Here is a 12,427-nt window from a genome sequence, read left to right on the forward strand (position 1 = left end):
ATGTACTTTTGTACTATTAAGCCTGGTTTTGAATTGTGCAAAGCTCTCCATTGTGTACGCTGAATTTAGGAGGAAACAAACCAAGAAATTAAGGAACAGAAAGGAGCCCTGAGCCAGCTCTAAGTTACACCGGGACCTGGAGTGGCCCCATGATACATAGATATCAAAGATAGCTCCAGGACTGCAATTGCAGAGGTGCCACCTTTGCTCCCATGAGCTGCATCTCTCTGCCACTGGAAAAGCCTATTTATTTCTCTCTTTATTGTTTTTCTTTGAAAGGAGAAAACCCCACAAAAATATTTTTTCCACAGAGCAAAATGTGACAGGTACAATCCAGCACATCGTCTTGTTCATTTGCAGCAGGCATGCAGTTACAATGCCATCGACTCCTAAAACAAGATCCTTGGGGCATATAAGTGGGAAAAAGGATCCTTGGGATCAATCATGACACTGCCATTCCAATCATGACATCCACACCATTTTGTACAGACTAGTGTTCATATGCTATAAAAACATGCTACCTATGCCTTGCAGGGTAGAGTATATCAGTGGGAGATGGTGTTGGGGAAAATGCCTGTCTGCAGTTTCATCTGACCTAGCCCCAAGAACAAAAAGTCAAATCTTAATGACTGGCTAAGTAAGGTAGAGCACATCATTTCATCGTGATGTTGTCCACATGTAATAAGGTGGGGGTGAAAAAAGTGTTTCTGCCATAGGTTTCTCATCCTAATTCATCACACCTAGCAATAGCTGTTTAGCTCTCAATCTTATCAGAAGACACAATCCCTTTTATGATGAGATAACTGGCTTTGTGGATATGGGGAAAGCAGTGGATGAGATATATCTTGACTTTAGCAAAGCTTTTGATACAGTCTCCCACAGTATCCTTGCAAGCAAGTTAAAGAAGTATAGGTTGGATGAATGGACTATAAAATGGATAGAAAGCTGGCTAGATTGTCAGGCTCAATGAGTCGCAATCAACAGTTTAATGTCTAGTTGGCAGCCGGTATCAAATGGAGTGCCCCAGGGGTCGGTCCTGGGGCCAGTTTTGATCAACATCTTTATTAATGATCTCGATGTTCGGATGAATTGCACCCTCAGCAAGTTCACAGATGACACTAAGCTGGAGGGAAGAGGTAGATACACTGGAGAGTAGGGATAGGGTCCAGAGTGACCTAGACAAATTGGAGGATTGGGCCAAAAGAAATCTGATGAGGTTCAACAAGGACAAGTGCAGAGTCCTGCACTTAGGAAGGAAGAATCCCATGCACTGCTACAGGCTGGGGATCAACTGGCTAAGCAGCAATTCTGCAGAAAAGGACATGGGGATTACAGTGGACAAGAAGCTGGATATGAGTCAGCAGTGTGCCCTTGTTGCCAAGAAGGCCAATGGCATATTGGGCCATATTAGTAGGAGCATTGCCGATAGATTGAGAGAAGTGATGAATCCCCTCTATTCGGCACTGGTGAGGCCACATCTGGAGTATTGCATCCAGTTTTGGTCCCCCCACTACAGAAGGGATGTGGACAAATTGGAGAGAGTCCAACGGAGGGCAACAAAAATGATTAGGGGGCTGAGGCACATGACTTACAATGAGAGGCTGAGGGAACTGGGGTTATTTAGTCTGCAGAAGAGAAGAGTGAGGGGGGATTTGATAGCAGCCTTTAACTACCTGAAGGGGGGTTCCAGACAGGATGGAGCTAGGCTGTTCTCAGTGGTGGCAGATGACAGAACAAGGAGCAATGGTCTCAAGTTGCAGTGGGAGAGGTCTAGGTTGGATATTAGGAAACACTATTTCACTAGGAGGGTGATGAAGCACTGGAATGGGTTACCTCGGGAGGCAGTGGAATCTCCATCCTTAGAGGTTTTTAAGGTCAGGCTTGACAACTCCCTGGCTGGGATGATTTAGTAGGTGTTGGTCCTGCTTTGAGCAGGGGATTGGACTAGATGACCTCCTGAGGTCTCTTCCAACCCTAGTATTCTATCCCAAATGTGGATTCCAGATCTGAACATCCCTGAGCCTGAAGGATATTCAGATCCAGATTTCCAACGTCCTGTTTCCAACATCCATAGGGACAAGTTGAAGTGTTCAGTTTCAAAAGTTGTTCGGTGCATGCCTTGTCCTGCCTCCATCTTCCCTGCCCAGGACCCACACCCAACAGACAGAGACATTTATACCACAGTGAGGCAGACTCTGGTTTGACTTCATTTTAAAACAGGGACTGTGTTTCAAGCACTTTCCTGTTTGCACTGCCTACTGAGCACTAACAGATTCAACAGCAGATATGCTAGAGTAAACACGTCCAAATGACATGTACTAACACAGATCTTTCCCTTGGAACACAGTGCAGTCAAAATGTACTGTAGATATAACAAGGCCAAAGCACAATTTAGGAAACATGAAAATAAAATAGTTTCTCCAGGAACAGCATTACTGAAAAGCTAGGTGGTAAAGTGATAACGCAAGAGGAAATCTTATGTAACTGGGACAGGGTTGAGCTTACTGGTGGTGCTGCCTAGCAGTTAGGTCAACCCATCTCCAGTGTCTCTTGCCAGCAGTCATTCTGGCGCTATGGCAGTTATTCTGGTAGGTTGTGACCAACTCTCCGGCCAGGTCACCAGTTGCGTCCACTCCCTTCCAGGATAACAGAAACCAGCAATGTATATATGCCCAGCATGTCCACAAAAGGAAGAGTCTTCAGCCCACCTCCAGGCCCCTGTGGGTTACTTGCCTTTGCCTCAGGGCTTACAATGTCTCTATACCCCCTAACCGCCTGGGACGGGGGGAACAATTTGTTCCCACATCACAGGAAGGTGGTTGGTACAGGAGCCCAAGCCCACCCTACAGATGGCAGCAATGTCAAGCACCCAGCAATGTTCTGAGGCTGCCTCTCTGGGCCATTTCTTACTACACCTCTACCCCAATGTAACGCTGTCCTTGGGAGCTAAAAAAAAATCTTACCGCATTATAGGTGAAACTGTGTTATATTGAACTTGCTTTGATCCACCGGAGCGCACAGCCCCGCCTCCCCGGAGCACTGCTTTACCGCGTTAGATCCGAATTTGTGTTATATTGAGTTGCGTTATATCGGGGTAGAAGTGTACTTACTGTCCCAGACCAGGGCATGGTCACAGTCTCACAAACAATCTAAATGAAGGAATCCTTAAAAGACAAGCTCGGACCTGGGAAAGCTGCCACTTGCAAACCCCTCTTTCCTGCAGCAAGCACTCCTATTATGCCTTTAGTCAGGAGCTCTTGGGATAGGTCCATCCCCCTATCCTATCTGTTATTGTCCCCCTTACTGAGCTGTCTGGCTCTCCTTTAAACTCCTTCTCCAGCTAGTGCAGGCTTTACAGGGCCAATGGGGTGGGACCACTTGGGTCTAGGACTGCTCCTTAACTGCTCTCCAGTCCTAGGGGGAAAAGGAGGGGAAAGCTGAGGGGTCAAGGTTATGTGGTTTATAGACTGTTGTAACCTCTAGGCAGTCACACTTATACAACTCAAAATGCAAGTCACATTCAGAAAAATAGCAGTTACAATGTCAAGGGAAGGTCTTCGATGCAGACATGTCAGTCCATCACAACCACTACTTACTTCCCCCTCCCTGCCAATTAAGAAAGCCAGCCAAGGAGCCAACAGAGACCAGCAGGATGTCTGAGCCTGAACCAGGGGAACTTAGCCTGAAGAGCCCAGCGGAGCCTACGAGTATATTTATGTCCTGCAGAGATAATCAAGTCCAGAGGAGCCCGCAGATCCCATATGATTATGTAGTCAACATATGCACAGCCCCATGTAAGCAGTGTCCCATTTTGGCATTTCAGCTAGATGGAGCTTGGTTTGTGGACAGAGTTTAGAAGAGTACTGTCCCCCAATCTGACACCTGAGCAAGCCTCTAACAATCTCTCCTGGTTGATTGAATTAAAAAGACCACATTTTGTATTTACCCCTTGGTTCAGCATGCATCAAACTGACCTCACTTATTTGGACGGAAGGTGTGTTCATTTCTACCAGCAGCTGGAGAAAGTTAAGGGGACAATGTGTATTGTTCACAACATTTCACAATAGGCTCCCATGATGAGATAACTAACCACTCTCTTTATCTCTGCTTGAATTCCAGAGGCTCTTACACAATGCACTTGTAAATTTAAAATTAAACCCTCTACCATTTCATGATTTCTAATTTCATTAGGAATACAATTTGAAGATGGCAATTAAAATTGGGGGGAGGGGGAGAAAAATCCTGTTGTCATAAGTCTGTCTCAGTCTTCTGTGTGAATTTTAGGAGTAATTTTCTGAAATCAGTGAGTGTGCTTACACGCATAGCAAGCTCTCAAACTAGCTACTATGCAGATTCATTCCACAAGATATTGAAGCAAACTCCTACACAGTTACCTGCGTACATTTTGGTGGAGCAGGGAAAGGGTTCTGTCTTTTTGTGAATCAAGTCTTTAGGCCTGACATCTAAGCCAGGTCCAGGGTTAAAAAATACTTCAAAGCTTCTGACTTCCTGGAGGCTCATTTATAACAAGAATTGGCTTTGGAAGTGTTTATAGGCTCTCTGGTGTTGTCTATAATTACTTTCCTAGCTGAAGTAGCTGTGAGAAGGGACAGCGTATGGGAAAGAGGATAGGGAAAAATACCCTGCATAAAAATAAATAAAAGAGTGTCTGCGGGGGAATCTGCTTCACCTCTCTGGTCCTGTAATTTTCTGTTTTTTCCAACTATAATTGAAAAAACAGTCAAGTAAGACTGTGGATAATAAAAGAAATGTCATTGGTTATGCCATATGGATCTCAAAGGTCTGTGGATCAGATGTTATCTATGAAAGTGGATCAATCCAACAAAAGCCAGCCTGATAAATCTGACAAGACACAACAGAGATGGGACATTTTGTCTCCAGAGTGTTCAAATCCCACTTGAAGAAACTAGTTTCACGTTAGCTTGAAGAACATAAAAAGTAACCCCTTCTAAACTTTCCATTATATTCACATTGTATGACTTAGATTAGGGCTGATAGTTGAGAAACCGCTCTCAGATTTTGGTAGATTTAAGGAATAAAAATATTTCAAGCCTCAAGTTGTGAAACCTCAATTCTATTTTATTCTTTTCAAATGAAATACAAAAACCCCATTGAAATCAGCATTGATAAGATATACAAAATGATACTGAATTTACATTTAAATTGCTGATCAAAGACATTCAACGAGTTTGAGCAGGTGAATATTATATGAGGCAGTACAATTGCATCTTCCAGAGGCACTTATGTAATAACTCCTGATTTACACCAAAATTAGTGTTATTGGACGCAAGCATTAATGGTCTGATTTTCAGAGGTGCTGAGCACCCACAATTCCCATCAAAGTCTGGAAGATTCAGTCTTGGCACCTCTGAAAAGCAGACCATTGGTATCTATTGATATTGAAATCTAGTGATTTCTGCCATCTTTGTATACAAAGTCAGTTGTATCAGTTTAGTTGTCCATTTACTTAACAAAATGTCCCTTTTATAATGGAAATATATAGGGCAAAAACTATTTCCTGCAATTTTGTTTTGTGTCTGCTGCAAATGATCTTAGGTTTGTTGTGATATATAACATTATCTTTAAAAAGTGGTCTATTGGTGACTGTTAAGATTTACTTTACAGACAATGACATACAGTAAATATCAGAAGAACATTCACATCTGATTTTAAGTTGACCGGGGGAGAGAAGCAGAGCCTTCCATCAATGTGCTATACTGGCTATGTCCTTTATAGAAGAAAAGCTTTTTACTGGAGTTTTCTAATAGAAGATAGATATGCAGAGAAAATGAAAGCTTAGTCTTCATATATTATTTTGCTTTCCAGTTTTGAGTAAATATTTGTGCTGCTATGTCCTGGAACCTTGGCAAGCTGAATTTTCCTGTTTATCAATAAGTCAGTTGTGGAGTCAGAGTGTCACCATGCAAGTTCCTTTGGGCTGTCTTTCAAGTGACCTCAAACTGATGTGAAGATGACAAGTTTAGAAAGGAGACAAATTTGGTCTCCTTGGTAGCTCAGTTCTTGGGCTCTGTTAAAAACAGAGTCTGACAGCAGCGCCAACAAATGATACTGAAGTTATATGCAATGGATCTGTGATTGGAAGTATTTTGCACTAGGAACTTAGCAAAGATCATAAAACTAAGGGCAGGGTCTGCACTAGAGAAACTTTTGCTGGTAGAGTAAAAAAAGGTCACACCCTAGCCAACATTAGGATATTTCTATACCAGCAAAAGCTCTAGTTATGCCAACAAAAAAAGTTCTTTGGGCATTAGAGTTTATTTTGTTCTAGAAACTGATATAACTTACACTGGCAAAGGCACTCTTTTGCTGGTATAAGCTGCATTTACACTAGGATAACTACACTAGATATAATGAACCAAAAAAAGTAAAAATGATTTTGGCCTGTCAAAATGTTTAATTCAATTCAAAATTAAATGTTTAGTTTCCAACTTTTTTAAAAAGGTAATAAAACGGAGGTAAAATTAAAAACAAAAAGTCATTTCAAAATTGGAAAGTCAAAACATTGGATTTCAAAGAATTATTTTTTGTTGATTTTTTTTTTCCCCCCAACTGAAACAATTCAGCAAACTCACCATGAATTCGCATGGTGTTTCAGTCAATTCTAATCAGCATTTTTAAGTTAAAAAGGTTTCTGAATTTTCCCCCAGCTTTAATACAAGCAACCCTTTTCTAGCATAGTGAAATTAGGCCTGGACTACAAGTCCATTACAGTCTGAGTCACCATGTAAAAAGCCTATGCTTTATTAATGTTATGTGTTCGTATAATATGTTCCTTCCATGAAATTCAAAGCACATTACAGAATTGTTGAGAATTATATACTGAGAACATGCAGTAGGCTCAAGACTGTACAGAAGTTATGGTCTCTTCCCCAGGGAGGTAAGATCCTAATTATCAGAGCTGCTGAGTACCCACCATTCAAAATGACATCAATAGACTTCAGTTAATTGCCACTTTTGAAAATGTAGGCCATACCGTCTAATTCGGAAATAGTCTGTGAGAGTCTGCATTAACAATATAGCAGTTAATTAAGGCCCATGCCATATGTAATTTACAGTTCACATATAGAAATAGGGATTGCGTCACATCAGCAACTATTTAGGGATGGGAAATAAAGAAGAATAACTTCTATTATATGAAGAATAATTCATATAGGCTGCCATGCCTTTTGATGTGAGTGAGTGATGTAAAGAATAGATAAGAATTAAGCAACCCTTAAGAACAAGGGCTTTAAATTTATTACTCCAAGCACAACCTTTGTAAATTTTCAAGCTTGTATTCAGAAGAAACCCAATATCTCATTTTTCCTTAACATTTACCATCCTTGATTTCATTCTGAGGTCCTCTCCTGTACATTTTATCAAAGTGTATAAAGGCAGATAAAAAGTGTAGACTTCTTCAACAAGTAAGCCAGTTCCAAGCTGAAGTATTTTAAGATGATTCATCCCTAGAGAAATTCTTAGCTTTTTCCTCTATTTTTGTATCATCCTTTAAGCTCAGCTCAATAAAAGGCAAAGGATCACTGATCAGAGCAAACTGCTGTAGTTGGATGGGAGATGCTGATGGTAAAATATGGTTCACTTGTTGAAGTATATTGAGATGGGACAAGCAGGAAATGAGAAACGTTCTACCTGTCTGTTTCTGGAATCACTTGACTCTTCACAAACCTTTCTTCATGACTTCTTTATTATCATGTTCTTTTTTGCTCTTGTATTTCCCAGTGGAAAGACATTTCTAGGTTCATTTCAGTTACGTCAAAATAATTGAATCAGAAACAACAGAGTATTGCAAAAGCTGTGTCTTGATGAATTTATCATCAGAGTAACTGATAAGAGTTCTTAAGTTTCTCAGTAGGCCTCTCAAATTAGAAAACCAACCAGGAGGCATATAGAGAAACAAGTGCACAGTAATTTTAATATTGTTTTCACCATTTCCAAGTGCTCAGCTTTGTGGTACATAATATTTGCAGGGGCTGGACTGGCTCAAAGGAATGATGCTTTTTAGTTATTTTGAATTTTACCATACAGATTGTTCTCCTCCTTTGGGCCAGTGTAAATCAAGAGTTATTCCACCAAAGTCAATTAAGCTGTACTAGTATAAAACTAATGTAATTGAGAGCAGAATTGGGACCCCAGGACTGAAAAATGTAAAACAGATCTGAAATTCTAATATGAGATGCTTATAGCACAGAACTACTTCTCTAGATTAAAACAGCTCCCCCTAAAGTTAATAGGAGTGCCATGCACAGATCGGAAGAAAGATTTGATACAGATTCACTCTAAGGCTGGTGGACAACCTGCGGCCCGTCGGGGTAATCTGCTGGCAGGCCGCAAGACAGTTTGTTTACATCAACCACCACTGCTCTAAGACATATTTAGATTATTGCAACATTAATGAAATGCCAGCTTTAAGCATAAGGTATAAAGAAATTCATTGCCAGTCTCAATAACTGTAAGGACACACAGTAATGTGCTATTCAGATTTCAGTACTGATGGTATTTATTTTAAAAGAAGCAATACAATCCCCCAAAATTAGGTTCTAATACTTAACTACGCTGGTGAAAATAGCATTAAAAAGAGTCTTTGTAATTTGGTTTCAGATAAACCGGGATCTTGTGGAATTATCTCTGACACACTCTGGTACTGAGACAATATAAGTGTAGCTGTGTCTTTATGGGTCACAATTCAGAATATCAAATTCAGGACAAACTGCTGAGAAATAAGGTGGACACACCCCAACTAGTGGTTATTCTCCCATGATATACCAAACCAGCAACAAAAGTAAACTTCTATTTCACCACACTGGCTAACAAGAAGTCATAAAAGCAGTTTCCTTAGGCATTCCAGATCTTATATCACCACCAAAAACACTAGACTTAAAGGTGAGTGGGTCTTTAAAACCAGTTTCATCAAACAAAGTGTTCTTTTGATCCCAAATGACCAGCCACACAGCCAGGTCAATATACAACTCAGATCTTACCCCAAAATCACATGGTTGCCAATGTTTTAGTATTTAAAATCTAAAGGTTTATTGAAAGAAAGAAAGAACGAACGAACGGGTTTTGGGGGTGGGCTGAGCCTCTCCGCCCGCCCCCGCTCTGGGGTTTCAACCGCTGGCTCCTGCCAGCTGGGGTCTCAGCCTGTTGCCAGCCTGGGATTCCTTCCCCCAGGCCAGCAGCGGGCACTGAGTGGGACCAGCAGCGGGACCCCAGCTGGCAAGGGGCCAGCAGCGGGAACCCCAGAGCGGCAGCAGGCTGAGCAGCTCAGCCCACCCCACATGCCATCAAAGGTTGCCGACCCCTGGTATAAGTCATTACCTGTAACTCAAACAGCACGTTCACAGGAAAGTCCATTCAGGGTAGGTGGACATCTTCCATTGTGAGTTAAATGTTCTTTTGATGGGCCCACTCAATTTGAACAGTCCCTCCAAAAGTGCAGGCTAAATACCTTGTGGGCATTACCCCAGGAGCAAACATTTGAAATCCAGGTGTAGAGCCAATACTCATAACTTCAAATACAAAAATGATACATGCATACAAATAGCATAATCATAACCAGCAAATCATAACCTTTCCATAGACATCTTACTTGACAACCTTTGTACAAGATTGGTTGCAAATATATAACAGTGGTTGCAACAAATGATCTATGTGGTCATATTTTAATCAGATAAACTTATTTTGATGTTACATCACATGAAACGTTATCCAGGGTCAAACGACACTGTTACTGCTCTAAATTTAGGATATTGCCCTAGGGCATATTTTGGTTACAGCAAATGCTCTGTGTGATTCTGCTTTTGCAAGATAGCTATGAATTATGAGTCCAACACATATATTATTTAAAATCTATTTAAAACAAATATTTCTACTCACTCGATGCACTATTTCTAAGGTAGCCCTCGAAATGGCTTTTATGGAAGTGGGAGAGAAAATATCTTCTGAAAGAAACATACTCATCAATATTTAAAGTTTATTATTATATTTTAAATTTAAAAAGTAGGAAGGGAGAATGGAAACTTTACCTGGTGATTGTTTTTCTGAAGACTAGCGTGCTCATTTGAGATGTATTGTGCAAACAGTAATGCCAGTAACTTTACTAATGTTAGTCATCCCACTGACCTCTATTTCAGCTCTCATCAACAACTTTGGGTGCCCTCTGCTGGTTCTTCCTCATGGGCATCATTTTGAGACAGATAAGGGAAAGAAGGTGTAGTAAAATGGACTGCTCTCTTTTGAGTCTATATGTTTTATATAAAAATGTCACAAGGATGTCAGGTTCCTTGCATAGTTACATTCTCACTGCCAGGTTGAGTCAGCAAAATAGTTCTGCATCCTTACAGATGGTACTAGAACCTGTCACCAGTATGACTAGGCAGAAAGCTGCCTGGTCTGAGGTTCTAGAAACATCTAGAAAGATGCAGAAGTATTCGGCTGACTCAGACTATCAGACCATAACTGTTGAAGGAACCTGTTGTACAAAATGCATAGAATCTTAAGATACCAGTCCATTTCACTACACCCTTCTTTCCCCATGCCTATTTCAACAAAAACAAAGACATTTTAAACAAAAACAATACAAATTTGGTAACAAAATCAAGGAGTTAATGATCAGAGGATAAATTTAACTTGCCACAACATATTTCAGGGCTAAATGTTACCTACCAGATTAGTCACCTGGAGATTCACAAAGAGGAGATATTAAAGTAATCAGGAGCTGTTAAACTGAGTTTCAAATTCTCCCTATGCACCCAACATATTCAGATTGAGAAATCAGCCCAGCTGACCCCCCGTTGCCAGGGCTGAGTGATAAATCAGACCTGTTTGCCTTGAATATGAATGACTCAGAGGCACTGAGAGGAAGCTGATTTGTTAACAACTATCAATCTCATGAGAAATAGTACCATGGCAGATAGAAAGCAACAAATCTGTTTCTTCACCTGCCCTACCCCTCCTCCCATGTGAGCAGCTTCCTCAGAAGAACTCACAGAAGGAACAAATAGCAGCCCTTCCACAGAAAGGAAGAAATCCACTTCTAAGCTTTCCTTCATCACTGAAAAAGGCCTCTTCCCCTGCCCTCCCTCCCCATCCCACAGACTCCCCTTTTAAAATATATGCTTGTAAGATCCTTAGCACCATATTTTTTAGTTAGCCCCAAGAGGACTTCCAGTTCTGTGACTGAAAACCCCAGTCTGTTTACACATAATTAGTCATCCAATTTCTCAGTTCACAAACACAAATTGCTGTTTGTATGCACAAGATGGGGGATGCATTAATTTTGGCAGAAAAGTGCAGGAGTAAATATTCAATGAGCTTTAGATCAGGTTCCATATTTCTAGTGAGGATAGGTTTTATAACATATTGTGTAACCTTTCTGCCAGGTGGCTAGCAGTAGCAAAAAGGGCCACATTCAAATAGTTAAGCATCTCTCTTAAAACTTACAAACACCACCAGCTTGAGCCCCCACCCATAATTTATGAGATCACTTAGCACCCTTAATAGGCAATACTTCTCTTCTCACAAGATCGGAGTCTATATATGAAACAAGGAAAACTTTGTTACAGGGAAAGGGAATACAGCATCATCTTAGGAAACACTATCTCTAAATGAATGATAAATAAGACACTTTGGCAGCGGTGTTAACTTGGTCCTTCACCTATTAGTGTGAACATCCAATAGGCAAATGATCCTTCATTACATCACTTTCCCTTTCCCCATCTGCTAAACCCCACTCATTTGGAATCAATATGTAGCATGGACCACAAGTGCACTCAGATAGACTTATCTCCAGCCTCTTGGAAAGTGCTGTCTATTCTTAGCCAGCTACTACCTAAAGCAGCTACAGTTATTTCAGTTTTATCTAAGTAATAAGCAAAAGGAACTTAATCAATGTTCACTCACCTCTAGTGCTGTATTAAAGAGCTCTATTTGTAAACTAGTAGCATCTAGAACACCTAAACAGAGAAACTGCTGTAAGTGACAACACCTACCCTCTTCCCTGGGTCACTTCCTCTACCCAACCAATTCTGTATTTCTAATGAGTTATGGTGACTCCCAAAGTATCACTTGAAGAATTCTGGGTAGAAAGCATATGCAAATTAAGCTCTCTCTGTAATCATATTTCCCCCCTGTTCACCAATACATGGTGGCAGAAAGCCTCTTCCCGTCTGAAGCTTCTGTCAGATAAAGCTTCTGTCAGATAAAGCAGCTCTGTGGACTTTCTTCTCTCTGTTCACCAACAGAGGGGAGCAGAAGGCTCCTTACACTCTAGAGGGTCAGGCCACAAGGCTTACAGCTGTGTTTCACTAACCCCTAAATATTGAGTTTAAAATATCTCATGGTGTCCCTTTAGTATTCAGAACTTTAAATTTTGTTTCCAAAGTTTTAA

General features: G+C 40.8%; 1 long non-coding RNA gene across 2 annotated transcripts in view; it reads right to left on the reverse strand.

Annotated features, from left to right (window-relative positions):
* Positions 1 to 12,021, reverse strand: part of LOC123344593 — a 265,270-nt gene extending 253,249 nt beyond the window's left edge. The window contains exon 1 of one of the 2 annotated variants that reach the window (XR_006572596.1): positions 11,941 to 12,021. This is a non-coding gene — a long non-coding RNA (uncharacterized LOC123344593). The remainder of the gene's footprint in view (positions 1 to 11,940) is intronic. The other variant, XR_006572597.1, reaches the window with a different exon arrangement.
* Positions 12,022 to 12,427: the final 406 nt, after the last annotated feature.

Source organism: Mauremys mutica, chromosome 11, assembly GCF_020497125.1.
Source record: "Mauremys mutica isolate MM-2020 ecotype Southern chromosome 11, ASM2049712v1, whole genome shotgun sequence".
NCBI classification, from domain to species: Eukaryota; Metazoa; Chordata; order Testudines; family Geoemydidae; genus Mauremys; species Mauremys mutica.